Source organism: Mauremys reevesii, linkage group 1, assembly GCF_016161935.1.
Source record: "Mauremys reevesii isolate NIE-2019 linkage group 1, ASM1616193v1, whole genome shotgun sequence".
NCBI classification, from domain to species: Eukaryota; Metazoa; Chordata; order Testudines; family Geoemydidae; genus Mauremys; species Mauremys reevesii.
The window spans coordinates 34,514,087-34,525,105 of record NC_052623.1 but is presented as its reverse complement, the minus strand read 5'-3'; the positions used below and the strand labels follow the sequence as shown (position 1 = coordinate 34,525,105).

The 11,019-nt window shown below is 43.0% G+C and overlaps 1 long non-coding RNA gene across 1 annotated transcript; it reads left to right on the top strand.

Annotated features, from left to right (window-relative positions):
- Window positions 1-2,978: 2,978 nt before the first annotated feature.
- Window positions 2,979-8,141, top strand: LOC120398659. The gene is made up of 3 exons (XR_005594618.1): window positions 2,979-3,128; window positions 7,131-7,343; window positions 7,922-8,141. It is a non-coding gene; the product is annotated as an uncharacterized LOC120398659 (long non-coding RNA).
- Window positions 8,142-11,019: the final 2,878 nt, after the last annotated feature.

Below are 11,019 nucleotides of genomic sequence, written 5' to 3'. Positions count from 1 at the left end.
GAAACAATTTCATTTCAAATTTTTCTTTAATTTTATTTGTTAAAAATGTAAAAAGGCTCAAAATCAAAATGACTTTTTCCAACTTTTCCATTTTTCAGCTAATTTTTCATTTTTAATTCAACCCAAAGCAAAACCTATTTTTTTTTATTTTTCATAACTGCCAGTGAACAAAAGTCTGTTATTCACCCAGCTTAAAATATTAGCTCCAAGCCAACCATATATTGTTGACAGTAAGTTAGTCCTACAATATCTTTCCCAAATACTCTCATAGATAGGAGAAGACTCTTGCCCTCACACTGCACCTCACAGCCAGCTAGTAAGCTGGTAGATTGTGCTGCAATGTCAGTAACCTGAATATAATTTATTTCAGAGACACATAAAAGTATTTGACAAAGCTATTGATCAATCTGCTTTGGAACAGGGAGGCAACTCAAGCAGTCATTAAAACAAGGCAAGGTTCCAGAAAGGGCTCAGTGGTGATCTTTCAGAATAATTTTTGATGAACTTTGATGGTGGAAAATACCTTTGTTCTCCTGTAAATGAAGAGGGAGGAAAGGAGTTCAGTGAGCCTCAGAAACTGAAGCCTGGAGTGAACACTTGATTGGTGCCTAAACAACATATTAATATACAGACACAATCAGGCTAAGCTTGAAGTCAATGGGACTTCAGTACACATCAAACCAGGGGTCGGCAACCTTTCAGAAGTGGTGTGATGAATCTTCATTTATTCACTCTAATTTAAGGTTTTGCATGCCAGTCATACATTTTAATGTTTTTAGAAGGTCTCTTTCTATAAGTCTATAATATATAACTAAACTATTGTTGTATGTAAAGTAAATAAGGTTTTTAAAATGTTTAAGAAGCTTCATTTAAAGTTAAATTAAAATGCAGAACCCCCCGGACTGGTGGCCAGGACCCGGGCAGTGTGAGTGCCACTGAAAATCAGCTTGCATGCCGCTTTCAGCACCCGTGCCATAGGTTGCCTAATCCTGCATCAAACAAAGCTTGAGCAAGTGCATAGAGATAAATTAAGCACCTATTTCACTGTTTTCCTGAATTGGGGCCTAGAAATGGAAACAGAACAGAAATACAGGGAGTGACTCTATGCTGCATCTCTAAGGGGCACAGCACACAACTCGCAGGAGGAAGAGCTAAGGTGGTTGTAAGCCACCTTTGTGCCCTCACGGTCCTGGGCTGTTCCAGGAGCTGGAAGCATGGAACCAACACACTCTTCCCACCTCCAGCACGACCCCTGTGTTTGGGTTTACAAGGCAGGTCCTCAGGAGGCAATCTTACCACTCTCTTCCACGGGGTCTGAACTGGGGAAATCTTCCCATGGCTGCAATTCAGGCTTTTTTGGACCCCAGCCAATAAAGAGGCTGGAGTATTATAACCCATTAAAAATTATCTTTACCCAATGAGTAATAAGTGATTTTGTTTAATTTCAAAGAAGTCCTCCACTGTAGGATCTTATGGCTGACATTTATATAATATGCACTAATAAATATATTGGCTGAGTACACATTTTTTATCCTGTATGGCATACATTGCAATACATTGATAGTATTCTGGTATTTCTTCTCTCCTTCTGTGATATACTTGATATTGAGCATGTCTGGATTTGTTTTGTTTTTAATACTTGCCTGATGCAGATACTTATTGTATATTATGTTCTAAGGTAATGACTTCAGATATTTTCATTGGAGTTTGGATTTGTGTATAAATTTTGGCTAGATATGAGTTTTCATAGTACATAAATGTCACAGGATGAATTACTTTACCTCTATACATTTCTTGCTTTTAATGCTAGCTTCAACCTTAAGGGTACAATTTTTTCTCCAGATAAATAAAATGGGAAGAGGTTCATCACACATTCCTATTTCTATATCCAATGCATGTCTTTTGCAGAGTGTATTTTAATATTGGCCTCTAAAGTAGAAGAATGTTCTTCCCAAATATTTACTAGTAGAAGAAAACAACTGGGTAGGGAGGGGAGTATCTAGCAATACAACTACTGCACCAAGAAACCAGTAATGGAAAGCCAGGCAGACAGGTTCCTTAGGTGTCACCTCTCAACTAGCCAACCTCCCATATGATGGTCCCAGTCCCACAGAATCTGGAACCCAGGCCCATTTTCAGAATATATTCTCCCAGGAGAAGGCGGTGAAGTCAGGAAAAGCATATCCCAACACCAACCAGACATAGCAAAGGGCTTACTTAACCCCATATATTCAGCTGTACAATATGCAATAGTTTATGACAAAGAACATAAGGAACCGTAGCAACTCTTCATGCTGACTGCATTTCTGAAATTTCCATTATAATCCCTCGTTTTCACATGCTGATAACTGTCTCAAACCGTCAGTTTTGGGGGGCAATATTTTTCGGGCTGGATACCTACCCAAAGGCAATTTTGTGCATGCGCGAAAATTTCTGTTGGGTATACAGCTGGCCAAAGAAAATAATAATTATTTCAATAGATTTTGTAATTATTTGAGTAAGTTATTTGATAACTATTTTCCATTCACTGATCTTTTACAGCTGGTCAAATAACTTGCAAATGTATTCATTAATAAGTTTATTAAATAGTTGAGGGAAAATGGAATGAAGTATTCAATGGGTATTATTCACCCAGCTCCAATTATGAGAGATTGTGGGGCAGGGGAAAAGACATTATAACCCCCATATTTGAACAGGAAACAGCAATAGCGGAAATTAGCTGTTGTTGGAAGTGCTAAACTTGGCCTGGACATAGGGGGTGTTCATTGGGGAGCATGAGCATTGCCTGATCGGTAGGGCGGACGGGAAATAAAAATCTTGTGGCTGAAAAACTATTTCCCAACATGTTCAGTGAAGATTTACAACAAAGCCTAGGGAGGCCCTCCCCCTTTTGTGACATCACCACACACAGTCTTTCACCTAGCTGGACCAAGGGGCTCAGGCAGGGGGAAAAGGATATTATCAAGCTATTTCTAGGGTAAATTGCATGAGGGAGATTGTGTTTCAGTGACACATGAACAGCTAAAGTGCTCCAAAAAACCCAACAGCTTAACCTCAGGAAAAGGAGGAAAGTCATTGTGCATGGAAAAAGGAGTGGAAATATTAAAAGGGACAGATCCTCAGTTAATGTAAGTTGGTGAAGCCAGTGGAGCTGCTCTGATTTAAACCGGCTGAGGAGTAGCTCAAGGCCAATGCACCATTTAAGTCCCACTGAAGCCCCTCTCCCCCAAGAGAGCTTGACTGGGATTTTAATGATCCTGGGGTCTCCACACAGGATTGATTTGCACCCTGTAATCAGTATTATATATTCCCTTTAAACTTAGCAAGTCAGATCTATAACCATACACAGAATCAGACATACCCAAGCAATCTCTCTTGTCTATGCACAAAATAAATAATTAACTTTCCAAAATAAAAAGGAATGAATGATTTTAACTTCTATAGGTTAGCTAAAATAAAAAGAGTTCCATCATTGTTTTCTAAATTTAATTTACAACTTTTGATGAGATCACATCCCAAAGGTGGGTCTACTGCTATCTTGCTGCAGGTCATCAGATAATGCAAACATTAATTTTTAAATTTTATATACATATTTATTTAGCCTTTGGCTGCAGGATCAATAAGTACCCAAGTCTCCTGTTATTCTTCCCTTCTAAATCATAAAATATTAAATGAAAAAATAAAAAAGAATGCAACAGTAAGAACCCGATCCTGCAACCCTGACTCATATGGGGCCCATTCCTCCATGGCCCTCATGTGCAGAACTCTCATTGACTTCGGTGAGTGCTCTGTACATGGAGGGGTTGGCAGGTTTAGGAGATGCCCTGCACTCGGCTGGGTTTCACAGAGGGTATGTCTACACTCGGACTACTATTTTTTTTTAAACCGGTTTGTAAAACAGATTGTATAAATTTGAATTGTGCACGAGCCACAAACACAACAAAATCGGTGGTGTCGCTGGCACGGTCCGAGAGGCTAGCATCGACTTCGCTGCGTTGCAGTGTGTGGCTATTCATAGTTCTATCCATAGTTCCGCCCCCCGCCCCCCCCCCTTGCAATTTGTTGAGTCCCAGTGCCTGATGGGGCAAAAAAAAAATCATCGTGGTGGTGGTGTTCTGGGTAAATGTCACTTCCTCTTCCTCTGGGAAAGCTTTTTCAAGCGAGACAAGCATTTTTCCTGGATTGCATGGCCAGGCAGGATAGCATGCCCAGCCATGGAGCTGTTTTGCCCTTTTGCCGTTGTCGTGTGTGTGAGTAGCTGACAGAGCTGACAGCAGAGCAGAGGCAGCAGCGCAGCAGCAGCAGAGCATTTTTTTTTTGCATGAGCATCAGCCATACTGCCATTATCAGCCATAACCCATAAATTGATGATCATGGTTGGTAAAATTTTGGTTGCTCCAGCAGTTGCTTGCACTGGCTGCTCTGTTTGCTAGCTAAGTGCCCCCTGCTGCTCTTAGCCCAGGCTCTGAAAAAATAGTCAATGATGACTCCTGAAACAATCCCAATCCTTCTAAGTAAAGAAGATAGAGAAATGTCTTGAAGAAGAACTAGAGACTAGAGAACCAGAGTTTCATAGAAGAACCAGAGAGCTGCAGAGCTGGATCCACAGATCCAGTTCACTGTGCCTGTTGATGCTGATTCAACCTTCCTCAACCTGTCTCCCCTCCCTTCTCCGTTCCCCCTTCCTTCCCCCCCCCCTCAGGTGCATTGTCCCCCAGAAATGTGATGATAGACTCAGTGACTGAAATGTGAGAAAGAAATGAGTGGAGACAGCAATGAGTCCAGATAGGAGTCAGGAGACAGTGAGGAGGAGAGGAGAGAGAGAGTGGAGAGAGGAGAGGGGAGCAGAGCATCTTTTTTGAGGAGGGGGGACAGGGGCTAATTTGATGAAGATGGAGGGCCTATGGGGCTAAGCCCCTGTTGCTTGCATCATGCACCAAATGCCAGCAGGGCTGGCTGCCAGGCGCCCCTGATTGACTAACTGCGCCTGCCCTGCATTTGCACTGCCCCTTTTGCCATGCATGTGTGCCCCATGCATTGATGATGACCAGTCATCAGCCATCCATGGCCAGGTACCATGCCAGTGCATTGAGTGAGGCAGCAGCATCTGCATCAGCAGCAGCATCTGAGCATGGTGAGATGTGCAAAGAGGAGATATTCAGTAAAGATAGGGTGACATGTTAAGGGTGGGTGAGAGAGTTTTTGTTTTGGGGGAGGGGCCGGGGGGGGGTGGGGACACTGTGTTTGACCCTAGAGCTGACTGACCACCCCTGTTTGGTGCCCTAGAAGCAAGATGAGCAGCCAAGTCCAAGCATACATGTCAGTCCTCTGCAGGAACTTGATTCTTTGGTCTTTTGTCTTCCAGTTGAGCCCATTTGCTTTCCATTCTGAGCCTTTGCGCCTTGGATTTTTTTTGAAAAATTTTTTTAATTTTTGTTCTTGTTCTTTTATTTTGAAAAATGATTTTTTGATTTAACAGATCCGCCTGCCCAGCATCGAATGCTGCCGCATTTTATTTTTATTTTTCATTTTTTTAATTTGCTGCGAGCTCTTGCTTGATTTTATTTTGATTTTTCCTTGGGCTGGGATCTGGGGAAATATGGCTGGTGTCAAAAGTTCAATCAGATTGCTGCTCAGAGTTGTGTCGTGGCTGTCCAGCGAGTGGTTTCGATTGCTGTCCCGCACTGGCCAGTGGTGCACGCCGGGCGGCCCGATACGGATCCAGTACGACTGGGATACGCCACACTACTCTAGGAAACTAATCCTCAGAAGGGGAGAATAAGAGCCTCCTATAGTTAGAACCGAAGAGCCCTCTGTCTTTATGCTTTATGTGGGCGGGTGTACTTGTACCTCTTTTGGCTAAAGTTTAAACGGTTAAAAAGCCAGAGATACAGACACTGTGTGCTATGCAAATTAGAGCTGCCTGGTGTCAGCTTTGACTATTACTGGACTGTGAGGATTTGAGTATTTAGAGGGAGTCTCGGTATTTTGTTTATTGTCTGTCTTTGTGAAGCTCACTCCCATCTTACTTGATTCAAATCCCACTTCACTTGGGGCCATGCACTTGACTCCCATGAGAATCTGAGTGACAAAGTCCAATTTACGTGTCACGTTAGTGACAAAGGAATAGGGACTCCAGAGTCACAATATTGACTTAAAAAGCCCCTACTATTTTTACAGACATGTATCTAGACTGTTTTCCCCTCAAATGGACGTGCCCCCTGTAGGAATCTCAACAGAATGCATTAATTCTTTGGAAGTTCCACAGATGATGCTTTAGAAACAATATGATCAACTGCCTCCCCAACACCATCTTTCAACAAATATGTCAAGTGTGGCTGCTGCCTACCCACAATGCAATGTTGCTCCACCAGCAGTCTGGACTCTTCAGCTTGATTCAGAGCAGGAAACTGAACTGAAACCATCCGCTCATTTCACAGCAGCCACTGAACAGCTATCAAACAGCAATGACTTTTAGTCATTATCAATGTAATTCAAACCAGTGAACTAAAGCAGGAAGGTTTGGTTTCTCATTACCAGTCCCCAAGGACCAACCATCCACTTCCTCAGAGATGCATGCTCTCTGAAACAACGGGCTTAATTCTGATCTCGTCATCATTCTGACAAGTATAAATCAGGAGCAATTCCACTTAACCCAGAGTGAACCAATGTGGAAGTGAGCAGAAATTGTCCCGATGTGTATTTGCTGGTATGAACTACTATCAAATGAAATGGCAATAAAAATTCATAGAAAGTTTCAAGCTCTTGTGCTATTCAATGTGCTTTATTTTGCCAGGATGTTTCAATGTATAGTGCAATACCATGTCCCCTAAAAGCTGAATGATGTGCTAGAAGAATTCATGCTCTCAATCAATAATGCATCTGTTAGGTAAGCAGGGTGAGAAAATAGTTGACTCACAGGTGTGCTCACTGTAACATTGGTGCCTGCTACCTTGAAAATTACTTACAAGTACATGCACTAAACAATATGCAATTTCCCCTACTTGAAAAGCTGAAAGAGAGGCTGTAGTACAGGTGGCTATGATGTGATTGTTAATGTAACTGGCTTAACTTTCTTTCTCAGGCTGAAAAGCAGCATTTCATTTTATTTCATTGTTTTTTCCATTCAGGACTGGAGATGGCCAGCAGTATATTCTTCTGACACTGCAATGTGGAACTTAAAGAGTTTTGGTCAAAAAGTTTCATTCAGCTCCACTTACAACTCCCATGAAGACAAGAGGTTGCAAGGTTCAACTGGGGACAGGATGTGGCCTGCAGAAATCTATATTAGTGTTAGTGACACATGAACCAGTTAGAACCCAGCTTGGTTTTCAGATACTGGGGTGAGTTTATGTTGGTGGCCTCGTTGGAGCACAGCGGCAGGGGTATCAGCTAAGAAATTAGTTCTGATGCATAGGTTGGGCCAGAGTTATACAGGTCCTTACTACAGTGGTAAAGAGGGATCAATGGATGGATTCAAGCTCTCGGGGAGAAGTTTTCAAAGAAGCACATGCATGATTCCCACTGAGTAATAAGAGCTTTATAGGTACATCTATTCACCACTCTGCAAATATACCCCTATATTTTCCTAGTAGTAAATGCCAACTATTTTGGTTTCTCTGACTGTGAAAAAGGTATTATTTAGGGCTTGCCTACACAGGGAAATTGACCAGAATAGTTACTGCAGAATAAGTTATTCCACAATAGCTCTCCGACCTTGAGTCCATCCATTTGCTCCCTCTTCACCTCTGTGCCAGATTCCGCACCTTTAAGGCCCTACCTAACTGTATCTGTTTACTCAGACCTAGTTCCTTACCCTCTGTGCTCACAAATTAGGCTAATAGCATACAAACAGATGAAAACATAAGATAGTCTTTCTGGAAGGCTGCAAATTAACACTACTTTATTTCTTGAAATCCAGAACCTTAAAACAAGAGAACCAACAACACAGAGAGAGAGAAAACAGGCTGCTCTCTAAGGCAGCAAGGTACAACTCACCCCACCTTGTTCTAGGCTGGCTCTTGCAGAATGACTGCTGCTAGATCCTGGTCACACACTTCTCTACAGAGCCCCTCCCCTGCAAGCAGGACCAGGAAAACATCTGAAAATTTAAAGTAATAGTTTACAGTTTTAACACAGTTTTCAATACACCACACAAGCCATTTTTATGTCAGAATAATTAGTCTGTTTCTAAAGCAGAGTACTTATTCTGGAATAAAATCATCTTTATCCTGGAATAGAGTGTACACATTTTTTCACAGGCAGACAAGCCCCTAGTCTGTAGCATTGGGTGGCAGAATGGTTGAAAACACAATATATTAGGTATGTTCAATAAGTGCATGACAAACTTTTTAAAAAAAGGCTTTCAAGCCTTTGTTTTAAACTAGTTTTATTTTCTGTTGCAAAGAGCTTTTGGGGGGGAGGGGATGGTGGTGTGAGGAGAGGGGGAAGGTCTCTTCCCCCAAAAACTCCAGATTTGCTCATAGGCTACAGAATACATGAAGGAGAGAAAAATTTTAAAAAATTGATGAAATAGGTTCAAAAATCCTAAAGCCAGTGAACCAATGCTTTTGTTTTCAGAGGGGTGAGTGGGTGTCTGTTTGTGTGGTGAGGGGTAGGGGGCATCTGACTGCCTGGCTTCTGTCTTAGCTCAAGTCTGGTAGACCAGTACACCAGACTGAGGTAACACGGCCTCCATCTCCTCTCACCACACAGGGAGATTTCACTTCATGCTCTAGAAGTCATTAAGAGCTTGCTGCCATGACTCCGGGAAGTCAGAACATAACCCTAACATAAGAAAAGAGAAAGAGAGGGGAGGATGAGTGGCCTGATCTTTTCCCACTGAAGTCTACAGTGAAACTCCCTTTAGAAGGCCCCAGGACAGCGCTCCTGATTCTCAACTGCAGGGTATGTCATGTAGTCATTGACAACTGTGCCAAGTGGTTGTCCGACATAAGTGTAAGGTCGAAACTCCTGCTGTGGTAAGGGGTGAAGTCAATCAAGCGACAGCGATTGACACCAGCAGGAAATGGGATTACGAGTATTTTACACTCCCTTTGCCTCAATGTAAATCACTACACAGAGTACTTGGCAGCGGAGAATCAGTCCCATAACTCATGTGATCTAGTTCCTTCACAGTTAAGGGGCTTAGCTAAATCCATTTTCTCCCTTTCCCTCCCCACCCTCCGTCTATGAAGTGGTTTTCAATTTCCGACTATTTTGTTTTTAATAGAAAAAAAACCCCTTCATTTGCACATTTTTAAAACTTCCTTATTGTTATCTTACCTGGAGCCCTTTGGGCTGATGCAATATTGTGGCTGACTGGATTTTGGACAGCCCAGGAGGAGACACCTGGGGAGTCACTTGTGAACATGGAACCAGCCAGGTGACTGAGACCGATTGCTTTTACCAGGCTAGTTTAAATGATGCTGCCTGCCCCCGTGCAGCTTCGTTAATTGGAACATTAAGTCCATATTTCTAAGGCTCTCTCAAGTTTTAGGTTTCATTTGAAAGCCATTTTGGAACCTCACCCTCAATCCTCCTCTTTCCCATTGCACTTTGTTCTCTCCTTCTTTACTCCAAGTTCTCCCAGTCTCGCCCGCTTTCCCCCTACTCTCCTGTGCCTTTCTCCCCTCCAGCCTTTTTCCTTGTTCAGTCTCTTCCCTCTGCCACTCCAGTTTCTTTGCTCCGCTTTCAGGCTCTGCTTCCTCCATTTCAGTCTGTTAGCCCTATCCCCATCTTCTTCCAGCTGTACCTACAGAGCCCAGTTCCTACTACACCCCACACAGCATTTCCACCAAGTGCCTCAAGTTTAGTCTTCTCAGTCTCCCTGCTCCCATTCATCATCAACATTCCTGTCCCTTTCCTATCCATTCCCAAATAAGCCAGTTTCTTAGCCCTCCACCCCTAGAAATCCACAATTTATGCTCCCTTCTCCATTTCCCAAGTCCCCTTATTCCCACAAAGCTTTCTTTCCCTGCCTATTTCCACTCAGCCCCATTGATTTCAATGAAGTTGCACCAGCATAAAACTGTCAACTCTACAGCATCAATCAACCCCCTCAGATGCAACAGGCAAGTAAAGGAGGCTTGGACTGTGCAGGCCACACCCCTTCTCCCTGCCCCATGTGGGGCTATGCCCGAAGGGTACATGTCAGCCCTATGCATTTTAAATAGCTACAGCTAGGTTCAGGTTCCAGCAGGCTGTGAATTTCCTAGGTGCACCGAGTGCCAGTTAAAAACCCAGGTTTGTTTTTTGTTCTTTCGGGGAAGCTTTGTCTGTGTAAGAGATCTCGTGTTGTTGCTGCAACACCAGCTGCGCTGGCAGTTTCATATCCGTGAATTAGCACACAGGTCTGTAAATGAAAAAGAAAAAAGAAAAAGCATAACTGGCATTTCCTGTGGTTTGATTGTTTTGCAGTGTCTAGGCACTTGGGGCTCCTATTCTATTGTCATTGCTCCCCATGGAGAGCACAGTAACGTAAACTTCAAATTGACAGTACACAACAGTGAATGTGAAATCAATGCCAGATGTGCCTACGCATTACAGAACTTCTTGTATCCGTTTACGGGGGGAGGGAAGTACATTTTCTCTTTTCTTTCTGTTTTGCTCATTTAAAGTGACATGACCTTGCCAACACAATGTCAGTAACACTAGCTGAAACTGTTTAAATGCTGTCTATCAGCAGTGCCCACAGCTGTGTGCACATTATATACATTGTTGGGGCCTGGCAACCCGAGGGGGAAACAGGACAGTTAGCCCCAGCCCCCTCTCCATTTGAAAGGGCCAAGTCGCACCACCACTCACTGAAATTTGTCTATGACAACAGAGGGGTGGGCCAGGCCAAAGTTAAAAAGCAAGAGTGGTTCAGTTGTGCACACCATGTGAAAAATGTTTGGGGACACCCTGCTGTCTATAGAAGAAGGATGACAAGGATTCCCAGTCTTTTCTGCTCTGTTACTACCAATAGCCATTGCCTGACTAGTGCTACACTGAAATGTATCCAGTCTTCTATCAATA